This window comes from Magallana gigas, chromosome 10 (assembly GCF_963853765.1).
Source record: "Magallana gigas chromosome 10, xbMagGiga1.1, whole genome shotgun sequence".
Lineage (NCBI taxonomy): Eukaryota > Metazoa > Mollusca > Bivalvia > Ostreida > Ostreidae > Magallana > Magallana gigas.
The window spans coordinates 9,103,968-9,123,032 of NC_088862.1; positions in this window are offsets into that span (position 1 = coordinate 9,103,968).

A 19,065-nucleotide genomic window follows, 5' to 3' on the forward strand; every position below is an offset into this window, starting at 1 on the left:
TAAATTATGTAAATAAACGTGAATTTTTTTTTCGTTTTAAAAGTATCACATTTCATTTTCAAAAACTGTTTTATAAACCGATTATCTGGTAGAGACGACCTCGCTTCAAAGCAACATATGCTGCCTAGTGCAGGCAGATAGCTAACCATGCACAACGCAAACAAAAGTCACACGCGTTTCATGTTTTATTTTGTGTGGAGACGTTGCCGTCGTGTAAAATATTGGTAAAAAACTACAACAAACAGAAATAACAATTTACTAAATAGGAAAATATAGAATCTAACTTTATACCTTTAAACTGTAAATTATTTTAAAGACCATAATAGCGTGCGATACGTTTAAGAATGTTTTATACTGACTTTAAGCAATTACTTCTATAAAAAAAAAAAGACTTACTTAGTGGCTCGAGGCACGTATCTAACAAGATTGAAGACGATTGACAAAGTGAGACCGGACTGGTCAGTAAGGCTGACAGGAAGTGAGTGTTTGACCAGAAATAAATAGTTGACTTTTACAAAAGATGTGTATATTTATCTTAGAGTGGTTAGCTTGTGGAAAAAATATTTCTGAAGAATTTTAAAATTAAACTATAGACAACACACTCCCCGTCTGATATGAAAATATAACTTAATTGCATATACCGTACTCAGTTCACAAAAAGTTATTGATGAAACTGTTTTTGTTTTTGTACATTGTCACAACACAATAAGCATTAAATGAAATGACCCAAAAATATAATTTCAGAAATTGGACGCACATATATTTGCGACTGTCCATCTTTGATAACACGAACTTAAAGTTTGCGCACAAGTCCATCTTTGCTAGGAAACACTCTTTCAAGAAGTCCTGTCGGCCAATGGTTGCGATATGCACCACGGTCCTTCAAAAGAACAACATCACCAACTTGGATGTTATCTTGAGTGTCTTTCCAATTTCGGTGCTCTTGTAGACTCTGCAGGTATTCATTTTCCCAACGACACCAAAATTTCTCCGCAAAAGACTGAACAGATCTTCACTGAATGTTATAAACTTCGCATCACGGTCCTTCAAAAGAACAACATCACCACCTTGGATGTTATCTTGAGTGTCTTTCCAATTTCGGTGCTCTTGTAGACTCTGCAGGTATTCATTTTCCCAACGACACCAAAATATTTCCGCAAAAGACTGAACAGATCTTCACTGAATGTTATAAACTTCGCTGACACTGATTTTTAAAATCCTCGTTTGAATCAACGGCTTTTTGAGTTAGCAAAACAGGTGGAGACAAATCGCAAGGTGCTTCGGAGTCGGTTGATACCGGTTTCAGTGGACGGGCATTGACTATCACTGTCACTTCAGCCATTAACGTGCTTAGGACTTCATGGGTAATTTTTGTGTGCTTAGAATCCAGTAAGATTGAATCAATGATTCGTCTGATTACACCAATTAACGAGGCCGGGTCTAATTTTTTCTGCCCTAGATTTTTTTAATGAAATTTTTTACAATAATTTCAACTAATATAATTATTATTTTAAGGGGAAAAAATCAAAACATTTACCACACCGTTTGTTCAAGGGGTCATCTCAAAGTTTGTTAATCTTTAACATAGGAGCCTATGGGATTTTGCTTGAAATGTTTCAATTTTGCACATTTTTTACAACTTCTGCCCTAGGGATTTCTTTTTCTGTTCTACATATGCAAGTTATTGCTTAAAGGTATCAAATGGTCAAATAAAAAAAAAAACCTTTTACCTCCTGGTTTGATCCAGGGGTCTTATCAAAGTTGTTTTTTGTGTGCCCAATTTCCCAGTTTGCCAGATAATGGCTATTTTTTTATTTGACAAAGACGAAAATGGTGATCTTCATAGTATTATTAAAACATTCAGACACATTTAAGTAATAAATATATATATAGCATCGCATATTAAGGGTCATTAATATAAAATACATTGTTAATGTCTTGAAATATACTAGTAGAAATTAAGCTATATATAAGCGGGTTAAGAAAACGTGACAGAGGGCTAGGCTTGCTGAACCCTCTTCACGTTTTCGAACCGAGCCCAAATATAGCTTATACTTTTATGTTTATTCCACAATATAATATCTATTTTACGCATCAATCGAGCTATTTTCAACAAATTTCGCTGAATATCAGTAGTTGAAACTATCACGCCATGGCGTCAACAAAGCAAAAAGATGACGTCACAATACAAATAAAACGCTGCGCGAAAGCGTGCGTACTCGTTCTGTACTCGGCCTCGTTAAGCGCTCCCAAGCGCCTCCCATGTGAGAATAGAACGGAGTGTTAAATTTCCAAACTGCTCTTGCAACTGTAAGAAGGATTTTATCGAGGGATCTTCTACCAAAAAACAGCATTTATTCCAAGTTCACGAGTTCCACCAATGAAATGTGTCCCTCTGTCTGAATAAAACTCTTTCACTTTTCCTCTAATAGATGTAAAGCGACGTAAGGCGTTGATGAATGACGAAGTAGTCTTCTCCTCGATTACTTCTATGTGGACACCACGGCATGATAAACATGCAAACAATACAACCCATCGTTTAGAGTTCGCAGAACCACCATATGTTCGACGCGTGACAACATCCCAAGGTCCAAAATAGTCGACATCAACGTAAGTAAATGGAGGACAAGGGGTTAGTCGTTCCTCAGGTAGGTCTGCCATCTTTTGAGAAGCAAGGCTGCCACGAAGTAGAAGACACTTTATACAATATGATAGAATGGAATATACAAGTCTTTTACAGCCCGTTATTCAATATCCTGCTGCTCTTCTGGCCCTGGCGTCCTTGATGACGAATAACTTCATGGAAGTGAGGTACAAGAAGTTTTGTAATGTAGTTTTGATTTGGAATGAGGATTAAATTCTTCTCTTCCAGAGATAACTGTGGACTTAGTTTAAGTCTCCCTCCAATACCCAAAACTTCGAATAAATAAAGAATAAATATTAAAAACAATAATAATATTTATATAGCACTTTATCTTTAATAAAACTCTAAAGCGGTTTACAGAGGATGTCAAAAATACATAATAAAACAGGACTATTTTACATTATACAGCTAAAACAAACCACATTATATGGATTAAAATTAAGTAAGATCAGGACTCCAACTCCTAAAATGTAGAAAACATGACCGCAATCACCACGTAAAACTTTTCAGTTATATACACTTAAAGAAATGCCTTTCTAAAAAGATAAGTTTTTAGTTGTGCTTTAAAAACATTCAGACTGGTAACTGAAGTCCCACTGGAAGCTGATTCCATAGTGTTGGTGCCACCCTGTCGAATCGAAGATCGGCGCAGGTTTTTGCTCGGACTCGCGGTACTACTAGTTGGTTTGCCGACTCCGAGCGAAGTGACCTAGCAGGTTTGTGTTCGCACACTAATTCAGCTAGATACATCGGGGCAAGATTATGGAGCGCCTTGTATACATAGTTTGTATTGCACCCTATACATCACAGGAAGCCAGTGCAAATCAAAAAGGATGGGCTGAATATGTTCATGCTTGCCTGTCCTGGTAATAAGACGTGCAGCAGTGTTATGAGTTTCATTATGTAGGTGCTACTTATTTTGTACAAGAGCACATTTCCATAGTCCAGCTGCGACGTAACCAGAGAGTGGACAAGTGTTTTGCATGCCGAGTCCTATTTTCCGAATCTGTGAGTAACATGTCCTTGAGACTGCATTGCACTGACTTTCAAAAGATAGGAGTTGATCGAAAAATGCTCCAAGATTTCGCACACTTGGGACACTGTGAATGATGTTTTTGCCGAAGAGTAAGCTAGTTTCGCTCAGGTTGTTCGACTTCTCGGGGCAAAAACAATCAGTTAATATTTCTCCTTATTTAACTGAAGCATATTGTTAGACATCAACAGCTTAAAATCATTCAGGCAGCGTGTTAGCTTTGACGACACATCTCGGCAGTTCTCAGTTGGCTTTACGATGAGATACACTTGATACTGCATACCATAATGCAAGGAAATCTCGGTAAGTGGACGGGAAAAAATACAGTAGATTTTTCGCCCCAACACTGAGCCTTGGAGCACTCCAATATCAAGCGGCACCGGGTTAGAAAGTTCGGAACCAATTGATATTCGTTGCGTTCTTTCACTCATGTAAGATTTGATCCACGGAAGGGCATTATTAAGGCGTCGAGCTAATGCTCGGCAGCCTTCTAGCGATCGTCTGGATTGGCAATCGTCCAAAAATTCATGCACTGCACCGCCTTTTTAATGCGCATAAAAAATAAGTTCCTTGAAGTATTAAACGTATTACAAGATTTGTATTCCTTTTATTCAACTAAATTGTGTACAAAAAAACCAACTTTGCCTCCCTGGTTATTGACAACTAAATAAGCTAAATAAATGTATAAATTTGCTTAATCAAGAAATGGCGGATGAATACAATAAGGTGCAATGTAAACATTCACTAAAATATTATTTAAGATTATCGCTTACATTTTGATTGGAGACTGTGCCTGATAGAAATAAAATTTGATATGTAAATGTATTTGTTATCGGGCATGGTCTCCAAAATAATTGTAAGCGATAAACTTATCTAGAGATTTTGTTGCAATTAATAAACACGATAATGCAGTTGGTTTGGTCGAGCATTTTAGATAGCACGTGTTGTGGATTTGTTTGTAAACAACCATAGCATAGGTAATCTTGTTTCAAACGGGAATTGAAATAAATAAAAGTATGTTTTATTATTATAATTAGGGACACACTGTTAATGTATTCAAATTATGAGCCTGTGAAATGTGCAAAGACTTTTTAAAGCAGAAAGAAAATAATAATTTTTTTTGATCTTTGAAATTTCTTCGATTTTTGTATCCATGATGGGTTATTGTATTATAAACTCATCACTACCTAATTTATAACGAAATATACTGATTATTGTTTTTGAAACAGCACAAAACGTAATTTATTTCCTTTTTTATTTTAATATTATTTGATAAACGACTATATATATTAGTACAGAAATTCAAATTATTGATATCATTCTATATATTAAAAGAAAATGTCAGCTCGACGCCTTTGTGGCCGTTCCGGCCTTTGATCTGTGATAACGAAGGTATGCTCCAATCGTTTGTGCAGGATGTCATGGTCCAGTACATCAAAAGCTGCCGATAAATCCAACATAACAAGAACTGCGCAACTGTTATTGTCCACGGCAACAGCAATGTCATGATGAACACAAAGAAGGGCTGTTTCGGTTGAAGGGTGTTTTCTATATGCAGATTGAAGATTATCATTAAGATGGTTTTGTTTTAAATGACGATCAATTCGAATGGCAATAACTTTTTCCAAAACTTTTAAAATTGAACGGCAAGTTAGAGACAGGTCGATAATTTTTGAAATTTTCTTTATGAAAACCAGATTTTTTTAGCAAAGGCTTGATAATTGCCTCCTTGAAACTCGATGGAACAGAGCACTCAGATATCGATTTGTTAATGATGTCAGTAATATGAGGTACCAACATTGAGCTTTCACATTCTTTTAGTAGATTGGTTGGTAACGGGTCTAAACAACATGTTTTTGATGCCGAATTTGATAAAATTTTCAAGACTTCCTCACAGGATGTAGGATCAAAATTTGCCAAGAATTGACCATCAAACGGTTTATCAAATGCCATGACATCAGTTTTTCCGTCTCTGCTTTCATTGACCAGCTTAGTTCGTATGTCATTGATTTTATTGCTGAAATATGATCCAAAGTCATTTGCTAATTCCAAATCAGATATGCGGTCAGGACGAATTTGAACACTGGATTCCCCAAGAAGTGAATTTACAATTTTGAAAAGTTTCCCTTGATTTTTACCACAGAAAATTATTTTGGACAAAAACCAGTCTTGTTTGCTTTTGAGAAGCAGTTTTGTGCTATCCGAGCACTTTTCTTTGTAAATTGAATAATGCACTGTTAGGTTTGTGCGTCTCCAGAACCTTTCAGCTTTTCTTTTCTCGCGCTTTGCATGGCGTAGGTCAGGGGAGTACCACTTCGTGTTTGGTCTTATCGTTATTTCCTTTCTTAATAAAGGCGCGTGTGTGTCAACAATGTCCCGCATGATAAAATTATTGTTTTCCACGTGGTCTTCAAGTGGTATGTAATTTGAATTCAAGAAACTTAGCAATTTTTTCTATATATTCTGTATTAACTTTGCGAAGCTATCGGAAACTTAGTTCTTTCTTAGGTTTCTCTGTTTTATAGACATTCAAAACAGAACAGATGGCCTTGTGATCTCCGGACATTTTCTCGAAGATCGCACAATAAAGGATCCTTCACTACCGGCGTAGACATCAGGATGGTGTTAGACACTCTAGTAATATGCAAATCCAGTATATGAGCCTTGTTGTGGGTTGCGTCAACAACATGTTGTTTTTAACCACACTTATCAAGAACGTTTAGGAACCTCCGCGTATCCACATTGTTCAGATTGTCGACGTGGATGTTGAAATCGCCTGTGATGAGAAGTTCTTCTGATGTTACAAATAAAGTTGCGCAATGTAGAGAAAACTCATCAATGAACCTGGACACGCTTAATGATGTGGGTCTATATACTACAGACATTCTGAATTTATGATTCTGTGAGTACACGACATATCCGATGTCCTCAAATTGAACATTCTCACTGGATTGCTTTTCTTCGACTATTTTTAGAAAAAATGGCCATGGGTCAAATCGCGACACTTTGCTGTTTCTGGGAATTGGTTGGCCACTATTCAGGTTTTCTATTTCCTTACTGTACGACTCCTGTTGAATTTGTTTTATGATGAACATTTCAGTTTCTCTGTAGATATCTTGTTCGTCTTCACTTTAACTGCTCACTTGAAATTTATCTCTGACAAAACGTTTCAAAGTCTTAAAGGCAAAAACGAGATTTTTCAAGGTCAAGAACCTTGCAAAACGACGGGAGTCCAAGACGATCTCAGTTGTAATTTGAGTTTTGCTAGAAATAACATCTTGGCGGATTTCTTTGTCAGTTTCAGGATTGATGAGAGGATAAACAGTTTTGATCATATCCGAAGAATTTTTTCAACCATTGGGGTCCGGTTATCCAGCGATGTAGAGATGTGGTAATTGCTGTATGTGAATATCTTGTTGCAACATCAGCTGGATTTTTGTCAGTTGAGATGTAAGACCACTTAGACGGAGACGAGACTTTGTAAATGTTTTCCACACGGTTTGTAACATACACAAAAATCTACGGGTTTTGTTACAAATGTAACCCAAGACGATTCTACTGTCAGTATAGTAATGACATCGATCTTGAGGAATTAACAAGTAGTCACAAATTGCTTCTCCTAACTCTGTGGCAAGAACTGCTGCGCACATTTCGAGTCTCGGTATTGTGTGACCTTTCAGAGGTGCCAGTTTAGATTTTATCTCGTTAGAAATCCAAGAGAAGTTTCTCCAAATTTGTCTGTCACTTGAGGATATACCACCGCAGCTATCGTGTGTTCTGACGTGACGAGCCAAAGAAATGGAAGTGGCTTAAATCATTCGAGGAACTCTGAAGTTATTAACAAATTGTAATGAATCAATCCAGATTCTCCATCTTCTCAAATGTTCCTCTGTAAGTGGTTCATCCCAGTGACATTCAGGAGATACAAATTCACGGTGTAGAATTTTTTCACTGATAGTGACTGGAGAAATAAATCCCATTGGACCAAAGATACAGTTCATTGTCGATAGAAAGTCTCTGCGGGTGAAAGGTTTTTCAGCATTAGAGATTTTGAACACAAACATATCACAGTTCAAGTCCCACTGCATTCCTAAACTATGTTGTATAGGTAAGTTGCATGTGTCTGCACAATGATTTAGTTCCTGCAGTTCGCTTCCTAGGTCATCTATAGGAAATGATTTCATCACATTCACACTGTTGAAGCAATTTTGTGGAGACGAATGGTTCCGTTGTTTTTCAGTGTTGCTTGTGTTTTTCATCAGGTTGATTGCTTCTAATTCTGTAGCAAGAGACGTCAGTCCATGATCTACGTAAAGGTTGTTGTAAACAAATTTACGAACATCATCGTCACCAACAGATGATGCTTTTCGATGTCCATACGTGGCAACAGCTGGAGATTGTGTTTTCGAAAACGAGAGCTTTCATTCGGTATTGTATAAAAGATTTTTCAAAGTTATTACCCTTGTACCAAAGGAATCTGAGATAATCACGATGTTCCTCATGAACACGAAATGCATAAAACATTTGACCTTAACAATATAAATATTTCGCTCATCGCCGTCATAAGTGTGAATATTTAAAAAGCAGATTATCAAGTGATAGAAAATATTTCCTTGCGGCGAAATGGATTTAATAGTGACAAAAAGATATTAGTTACTTTGAGCATTTTGTTCCAGAAATAGTTTGAAACACAATTACAATATAATGATACAATATGTAGAAAATAAGAAAAATTTCTATATTTAAATATTTCTGACTAGGGGGTCAAATGTACATTATAATACATTTCTGAAAGATTGTTAATTTGTCATTCTATCAATATATAGTTTCTTTTTATGTCCCACGGATGATAGCGAGTATTAATAAATCACAATCATTTATTACATCTTCACAATTTTGTATGTAGATAATTCATAAATTGCTGATGGAGGCTGTTTGATATTTTCGCTTGTTGATGTTTTGCAAATAGTAAAGAAAGGCTGGGCGAGTCATATTTAATATCCCTAATACCGTAACTAAAAATTAAGGGCTTTGGAATTAAATCGTAATATTGACAAATATTAAGTTAACTTTTTTAGAAATCATCTCCACAATGATAATATTATTAGTAATTTGTAATAATGTAAGAGACAATGTTCTATTCGAATGAATCCCGTGTTCGTTTAAATTGACAGCGTATATTTTTATACCAGTATTACACATTATGCTATATAGGACAACCGTGTATTGTAGAAAATTTTGAGTATAATTATATGTATTTTTAACCATTTTATTCACACATCTTCCTGAAATGATACAATTCAAGATGTCTCCGAAATCGTAAAACTTTTAAACGTGTGTAATTGACGAGCTCTACAAGCACATGCCTTGTAGTCTGGGCGACGGCCTATACACAGCTAGCGACTTGGTTACAAACAACTACTTTAACCCATTGTACTAAACCAATTGTTCAGAATGCCGTGCTTTAATATATGAGAAAAAAAAACAGTGGGCATTAGTATCCAACCAGGAACCGATGGTCGTCAATTCAAGCAACTGGTGCTGTTAAACAGAATATTTAATTGATGACAACCATTTGCATGTTTTAAAAAACAAATTGTATCAAATTTTGAGGACCGGGCACGTTGAAAATAGATCTCACAATGTTTTATGATAGATTGCACCGAGAAAAGAATTTGTTTTGGTTAAAAAAAAACACATTTGCGAAGACTGCTAAAACATTTTTTTCGTAGTCTGTGTTTATTTGTTCGTTTTAATTTTGAACCTTTGTTACTTTTATCTCATTGCCGTTTATATACCATGCACATTAAAACCATGTATTTTGAATGTAATTTCAAGAAAATGTTCAGAAAGGATTGAAATTAAGTAATTTAAACATGCAAAACGTGATGCAACTTTAAATGAAAATATGATTGCAAGTCAAAAATGCGAAAATATTTACACAATAGCTATGATGCACAAGAACAATATTTTTATCCATTATCTCTTACATTCCTATGATAATGATCGCCCTATTTTTATAGTTTTAGAGAATCCTTTAATTGCACAATTGTGTTTGTTCATTACGTCAATAACCGATTATACCACACGAAAACGTCTCTTTCAAACATTTGTTTACACTGGTTTCATTAACATTTACATGTACATAGCGCAATACTTGGTCTTATATATAGATAACCCATGTAACGAAGGATAACTCTAGGTCATGAAAATCCGGAATATTTAACGATTCATTACTAAATAAAAACAAGCAAAGAAATTCTATGTATAATTCTAATATGAAGAAGCAAAAGAGGATCGCCAGTTAATGTATATCCAACACAGCAACAAACACACAGGTATCAACGCAGCATTTATTAAACCGAAAACAGGGGGAGAATGACAGACAAAAATATAAACATAAAACCCTACGGGACACACTCTGCAAACCCGGAATACATGTTATTTAACATAATGGTGTCACTATTTTTTCGTCTGTTTTTTTTCTTTTATACAAATGTAAAAATACGAAATGCAATAAAGGTATTGTTAATCATACAACATACTTAATGCAATGACAACTTAAACCGAATTCTGACATTTGTCAAGAATTAACACTTAAAAGAGGATTATTATGCCCCACACACAAATCACACGGTCTAATCACACGGTTTAATCACAATCAGATAACCACTTCGGTGGATGGCGAACACGGGTGGGTCTAGGTTGCAGGTCATCATCGTTGCGAGTAGATGGTAAAGCGGCGGCACTGTCACGGTGTGTTATCTCAGAAACTAGCGGTTCTGTGAGTTTATCTGCAGGTGATGAGGGATGAAGTGGAGTTGGGGGATCTGAGAGAATAGAAGGTGATGGTGGTGGTGATGGGTATGTTGGATTGGTTAAGTTGTTTTCCAAGTCCATCGATTGTCGAGGCGATTCAACACACTCATCGTCAGAGGATAGGTTGATCAGAACACTGTCTTGACGTATTTCGTGCGATGGTACTAAGTAGCAATCACTGTCTTTAACACGATAAGTTGTTCTTCGGCGCTGGGAGCCACCGCACTTCCTAATGTGTCGCCAGTCGCCATCGCAAGATAATACGATATACCTGTCTCTGGTTTTTGATTCATTGCGGTCACAATATAAGTACACCAAGTCACCAATTTTGCTCCGACATCCAGGGGCATTGCTATTTCCGAGTTGTTTAGAGGCCTGACTGTGTGGGCGATTATCAAGCTTAATGTCATGTTCCTTGGAAATAAGCTTATTCTCGTCCACAGGGATCTGGTCATCTGGTTCTATAGTGACAAAAAGATATTAGTTACTTTGAGCATTTTGTTCCCGAAATAGTTTGAAACACAATTACAATTTAAAGATACAATATATAGAAAATAAGAAAAATTTCTATATTTAAATATTTCTGACTAGGGGGTCAAATGTACATTATAATACATTTCTGAAAGATTGTTAATTTGTCATTCTATCAATATATAGTTTCTTTTTATGTCCCATGGATGATAGCGAGTATTTAAAAATCACAATCATTTTATTACATATTCACAGTTTTGTATGTAGATAATTCATAAATTGCTGATGGAGGCTGTTTGATATTTTCACTTGTTGATGTTTTGCAAATAGTAAAGAAAGGCTGGGCGAGTCATATTTAATATCCCTAATACCGTAACTAAAAATTAAAGGCTATGGAATCAAATCGTAATATTGACAAATATTAAGTTAACTTTTTTAGAAATCATCTCCACAATGATAATATTATTAGTAATTTGTAATAATGTAAGAGACAATGTTCTATTCGAATGAATCCCGTGTTCGTTTAAATTGACAGCGTATATTTTTATACCAGTATTACACATTATGCTACATAGAACAACCGTGTATTGTAGAAAATTTTGAGTATAATTACATGTATTTTTAACCATTTTATTCACACATCTTCCTGAAATGATACAATTCAAGATGTCTCCGAAATCGTAAAACTTTTAAACGTGTGTAATTGACGAGCTCTACAAGCACATGCCTTGTAGTCTGGGCGACGGCCTATTCACAGCTAGCGACTCGCTTACCTGAGTCTCAGAATGCATCTAAATATAGACAGGGACAGTTTTGAAACAAACAACTAATTAAAATAAAGTCAAAAAGGTTCTTTTTTATTAAATGAAAATGTATATTTCGGAATTTTTTGTTGAATCATCTTTACGCGCCGCATGTATCATGTATCAGTTAGTGCATACAAGAACACGTTTCATTACATCTTGCACATGCACAGCGTATCCCACGGAAAATGAGCCGATCCGGCAAATATTGTTTCCACTAACACTGACTATATATTTCTTTAACATCAAATACAATATTATAGATTGAATCAGAAATGAATTCTCAACAACTTTGCTTCAAAATTGCATTAGACATTTTTCTTCAAAGTAATTGACAAAACAAAATTGATGCCTTTTGCTCCCTAATCATAGGGGCCAGCCCCTTTTTTCTTCACACCGAATGAAGGGACTCGATAAGACCCACACGTTATGAAATACATCTTTAAACAAATTATTATCAGGTGGAAAACTAGAAAGAATAATACGTGAGAATTTTGCAATTTTTTAAAAATCTGTATTTCAACCTCTATATATACCATAAAGCATCTTGCACCTTTTCAATGTATCTACTTCCAAACAAGCCGATTTTTTAGTTTCTGCTAGACAAGCTTAACATGTGTCAAGAATTAACACTTAAAAGGGGATTATTATGCCCACACAAATCACACGGTTTAATCACAATCAGATAACCACTTCGGTGGATGGCGAACACGGATGGGTCTAGGTTGCAGGTCATCATCGTTGCGAGTAGATGGTAAAGCGGCGGCACTGTCAGGGTGTGTTATCTCGGAAACTAGCGGTTCTGTGAGTTTATCTGCAGGTGATGAGGGATGAAGTGGAGTTGGAGGATCCGAGAGAATACAAGGTATTGGTGGTGGTGATGGGTATGTTGGATTGGTTAAGTTGTTTTCCAAGTCCATCGATTCACGAGGCGACTCATCACACTCATTGTCAGAGGGTAGGTTGATCAGAACACTGTCTTGACGTATTTCGTGCGGTGGTACTAAGTAGCAATCACTGTCATTAACACTATAAGCTGTTCTTCGGAACTGGGAGCCACTGAACTTACTAATGTGTCGCCAGTCGCCATCGCAAGATACTACGATATACCTGTCTCTGGTTTTTGATTTATTGCGGTCACAATATAAGTACACCAAGTTACCAATTTTGCTCCGACATCCAGGGGCATTGCTCTTTCAGATTTGTTTAGAGGCCTGACTGTGATGGTGATTATCAAGCTTAATGTCATGTTGTTTGGAAATAAGCTCATTATCGTCCACAGGGATCTGGTCATGCAAAAACTGGTCACGATGGGTCCACATCTCCTTGGCAGAGGTTCCTCTACTTCTACTTCGTGTATTCTGTCGAGAGGTAATTAAACACATAGACAATGGAGTAACTGTGCGACACATTGGATCATAACGCAAGATTTCTTTTTCTAGTTCCTCTATTGCTCGCTCTGCTACAGAGTTTTTATCGATGTTCTTTATACGTCCGACTTCAATGGATTAGCGATGCTTGGCTAAGAGTTTGTCGTTGACTTATGCAGTAAATCCATGTGCAGGGTCTGTCCGGATTACAGCAAATGGGCCATCTAACGGTAGTAGCTCTGAACACAAAATGAGTAGTCCTTCCCGAAGTGTTTTATGGCGCTCATTTTCAATTAGTAACGTCCGTGTATAGGAAGTTCATGTACTCACGCAGAACCAATATGAGTTGGCGTTCTCGCTTAAGGACATCAACTGCAAACAGATAGCCACCTTTGTCAGGTGGTTGACTTGAAGAGTGTTTTGGTTGAAATTTAGGTGTAATTTCCAATGCAGTGCACTCATAACACTTGTCTGAGGTTTTGTTAATAGCTTTGTCCATGTCAAGTGCAAAGAAGAACCGATTTACCACTTTTTTAGTTGATTGGAAGATGGATGGTTCAATGAAATGTGTATAGAAGTAAAGAGTCCGACGAGAACGCTGCGAGGAACGATAATGCACTCCTGTGTTGGGTGGAATAGTATATTACGTTTAACCACCAATAACCCATCATTGGCAATAACTGCATGCTGTAAATAACGCTTGACATCCCGAACATAGCCGCACCAGACACACGGCGCAAAGATACTTGAACCCTGCTCACAGATGACAGGAATGTTGATACACGTGGGCTAGTAGAAAATTCGCCACGGCACATTTTCTCGAAGGCCTGCACACATGGCTAATTATCGGTGAGAACACAGGCGTTTAGTGACGACTGTACAATGTACGTACTAAAATGCTTTACAGCTTCTGAAATTGAAAGTGCTTCGACTTCACAGGGCAGCCATGTATGCTGATTAGCTCAGAGCTTAGCACTGAAAAATCCAGAGAGGTAAATTTTGTCATAGCGGTTTATGAAGAGTGTAGCCTCAAGTCCTCCATTACGCAGGGCACCGTCAGTGACTATCCACAACTGGTCTGAAACTTGCGGTAGAGTAATTGTCTGATTGGATGAGAGACTTTTCTGGGCCTTTTCAAAGTGATTATGAAGATTGTCAGTCCACTGAATTTTGTCTTTAGAGTACTTGCCAAAAGTGGCGGTATCTAAAGGAGAAATGACCTGTGAGTATCTTTTTAAGACACGTCCAAGGACTGAAAGCACCATTAAATGACCTCAAGCCACTGACAGTAGATGGAGGTTGACAGTTGGTTAACGCAGCAATTCGCTGAGGGCTTGCACGAAGGGTGCCTTCACGCCTTATCCACCCCAAGATTGTGGTTTCCCTTGGAGTGATCACGGTTTTTGATGTCGATTAGTTAAGGCCATTTCTCTGTAGAGCTTGAAGAGTCCTTGTGAAATTATGAAGGGGGTCTATAGGGGTAGATCCACCACACTACAGATCATCGGCTAACTTAGTAATTACACCTTCCTGGACTAAGTAACCCAACAGTCTACAGGTCAGCTCCTCTAAAATGGTCTCTGGGCCAGGCATACCCATTGCTGAAAGAGCGTAAACTCTGACGCCACGAAAGGTGGTTACCACCTTTCAGTACTCCATGGAGTCTTTTGCCAGAGGGATTTGATAGAATGCATGTGTAAGGTCTGTTATTGCAATATATCTCCACTTAGCAATTTGTCGGAGAGTCGAATCTACGTCAGGCATAAGCGATGGCTGGGGATTGCTGTATCTCCCAACATCTGCGAAGGCTGTGACTAATCTGAAGCCCCCAGATGGCTTTTTGACTAGAAGTGATGGGTTTACATACTCGACATTGACTTTCACAATCTCTGGCTTAGTGAAGACACAACATGCCCACAACTCGTCATATTTGTCCTGAAGTGTTGAAAGAAGTTGTTAATTGTATTGTATTGAGGTAAGCGTCCCTTTCTTTGAGGAGGTTGGACTGGCCCGATGTTAACAACAGCCTTGAATGGACCACTGGCACCATTGTAACCTTTAAAATCTGGATGAAACACCTCATCGTATGTGTCGAGATTCTGGTTGAACTGTGCTCTCATTTCGGTAGAAAGGGTATTATCAGGGTCAAGGTTGACTGCAGTAGAATGTGTTGTTGATCTTTTGCTGTCTTTAGTGTTGAGCTTAGGGTCAGGTGCAGTGCTTTCATATGGAGAAACATCCGGGGAGAAAGTGGGTCTCATTAGGTACAAGTGCTGGTTTCTTTTATTGGTATAAGGATCATTTGACAAATTTGCAATCCGTACTTTTCCTGCTACACTGTCTATAAATGAAGGACAATTTGTTGTAGAACTCTGGCATGATGTGGGCTCCAGCGAAAATGTGTTGTACTCATCCGGACTAGTCATATTGTCGGAAGGTTTGATCTCAATGTATTCTCCCGGCCACAGAGTTGTGGTGTTTGCCACTGGAGCTCGGAGTACTTGTGTGAGCCGAATGGAGTGCTGTCCTATTCGAGCTTTAGTGCCATACCGGAATACACAGTTGTCACTAATTCTGACTTCCTGTCGGGCGGATCTGATTGTAATGTCATTTGCCTCCATAAATGGAATTCCAGCCAAAAGGTGTCCAGATTGTCAACAACAACTCCTTCAAATGTTAACTCTTGCCCATCATGATTAAAGATAAGTCGAGTCTCACCAGATACATGGAGCGGTGATAATCCATCGGCCTGGTGGGCATATTGTGAAGAAGGGGTGACTACTGCTTGTAGGTTGCTGGCAACATCCGATCAAATCATGTTACCAGTTGCGCCACTGTCTATGGTGATACAGAATGATGTGCCAGAAATGCATCAATGTATGGAGATTGGCGGATTTGTACCCTGGCAACAGAGGCATCCTGAAGGAATGATATTTCCTCTTCATCACTGCACTGATTATTGTCTGTACCTATTATCTGTCTTGCCTTGGCAAAGTACTTTTTGTCACTTTGGGGTAGGTATGAACACTTACGAAGGTAGTGATTGTAAGGACGACCAGAAGCTTTACACAAAGGGCATGATTTTTGGACTTGCGGTGATGAGGTTTTTTTTCCACTGACGAAAACTGAGTGCGCATAGCTCTGGCATCCTCTGTGTTTCGTAGTTCTTGTAGTAGCGAATCAAGGGCTTGGGAAATTTCAGGCTTCAATGTAGCTATTGTACGTGATCTTAATTCGGTCCCATACCTTTGTTTCACTAATCTTGGAAGATCGGGATGGATTAGGGTAAGCCAAGTAGGTACACTAAAGTTATCCAGTGTAGGGGTAATTTCTTCATCCTCTTGAATTTCTTGGCCATTGTGTGTGATACCCATTTCAGTTTTCAAGAGGTTATCTTCAGTGACCGCCATGAGTCTCTGAAATAAGTCCTCAGGTCTTTCGTTTGGCTGTAGTTGAATGTTTGTAAAGTCCAGGAAATGGGCACCAGTTGACTGAAATCCATAGTGTAGGCGAATAATCTGCCATATGTCCCTAAGTGTCGTACAACTATCATTTACTATGGTGCTCCTCGAAATAATAGGTGTATAATTTGCGATCTGACCGAGCATGAGTTCGAGTGTCCTGACTGTCTGTGCGCGGGTCTTGCGATTGGCCTCGGGGACATTCTCATCGTCGTCCCCGAAGTTTCTATGGGGGTTAGCGCGGGTTTTCTTACCCCAAGTTGCACTGTCCTCTAGATATGGTAAGAAATTAGGGTCCAGGGAGAGAGTGTATAATAAATTTTGTCTCCAGTTTTCGTAGGAGTTAACAGTTTCTACTTTTGTCAAGCACCACTGTTTTGGCGCCCTATTCGCCATGTTGTTCACGGTGTTGTACAAAATACGACAATACCTGTGCACAGGGGCTTGGTTGTTGGATAGTGGACTTCCTAATTGATTGTTCCCAAAGAAAAAATTGATTAAAATTGGTAATCTTTTGTGTATTTCTGTGTATTGCATTAAAAATATTAAAATGACTTATTCCTATCGTCTGACTACATCTGTATGCTGCAATTAAACACATCGTTCCGAAATGTTCTAGATACTTGCCAAACTTATCGAAAGCAACGGAAGTTTACTTTTGAGTGACGTAAATTCTCTGTATAATCACTGAGACGTTCCGAAAATGTATGATAAATCTAGAGAGCGCAAAAATACCGCGAAAAAATATTCCTCTTGGTTTATCCAATGCTGTCGGATCTCCTCAGTGTTTACATGGAGAGTTTGCATCAACTTCCGTTGCTTTCGATAAGTTTGGCGAGTATCTAGTACATTTCGGAACGATGTGTTTATAACGATAGGAATAAGTAATTTTAACATTTTCCAACCTAGATCTCGTCAGAAATCGTTGGGGAAACGGAAGAACTTGATTAATACATAGCTTGAAACGAGGACCCCCTATAAATCCAAGACGGCAGCTTATATTCTCAATTTTAGATAAAAAGAGATCAAGATTTCAAGATTATTAAATTAAGCTGCATAGTATTTTGTATGAAAATTGCATGATATTTGTATGATATTCGCATAAAACAACAATGAAACATAAGATATACATTTTCGCATGAATATTGTGCGAAATTTTAATCATGATATTCGCATCAAAATTATGTCAAAATCGCATGAAGTTTTCGCATGAAATTCATGCGTGTTACTTTTCGTCTCTTTCTCATGCGAAGAATTCGCATGAACTTCATGCGAATTTCATATGAGATTCATGCGAGCCACTTTTGCCTGTGTAGACAACCATTGTCAACCTCCGCTCTGGTATACCAGTTATCGGCTATAATTTTACGTTTTCTTTTCGTGTTTCCTTATTTCTTGATATATTGGAATAACACTTGTCATGCTTTAAATTGTGAACTCTTTATTTATTCATCGGTTAGATTACATCATCATTTAGAACCCAAAACATATTGTTTCTGTGCTTTTTAGCACGCCCCGAATTTGCCGAGGTTTTATGATTTGTTGTACCAGTTATCGGCTTCGTGATAATAACATAGTATAATCCTAGTACATGTGGATTTTATATTCTACAAAGTGTAAATTGAATTATGTCCCTTGCGGGGTCAGCCAATAGGTCGTAGGGGTTATTATACGTAAACAAAACTCATAAAATTATTCGTTTATTATCATACGGTAATACACAAAATCTTACGATAATCAATACAAAATTATACAATCAGGCGTTCAACTGCGCCATGAATCTCTCGGAATATAGTAAGTTCCATTTGTTTATAAATGTTATATGTAATGATATTATATGCCAAATCAAAGAAGGGATATAATTACGCATCACAAAGAGGTCATATTCTATTTTTAACTTATTACGTCACTTCCCCCACAGCTGAAAGTGCAAAGATGTAAATCAGCGGTAAACAATGATCGTTAAAGCACATGTTTAAAACATATTGAAAAAAGTTTTCAAGCAAACTTACTTTTTTTTATTCGAAACAGACGACTGAATTAAAAAATCTCGGATATTTGCGTGTGATAAACCCAAACCCACAGTTTAGCCGATAACTGGTCTTAGCCGATAACTGGTACAGTACCAGTATGGCCAAATTGCCCCCCCCCCCCCCTATCGCTAAAACCCCCTGACCCAGCGGTCATGTATTTCACAATTGAGGTAGAAGAGTTAGTGGACATCATAATCATGCACACATGTTTATATGTGTGTGTAAAGCAGACGATTTTCTAAGATTTAATATATTTCCCTATATAGCTATATTGGCCCCGTCTAAACCCCTGTCCAAGGAGTAAATGAATTTTACAAATTAAGCAGAAGACTTCGAATTCATGGACATTATAAACCGAATAGGCAGAGTTTGACGGGGTTAGAAACCTCGCACGCTGGTTGGTGTCATACAAGTTTGCATGATCCAATAAG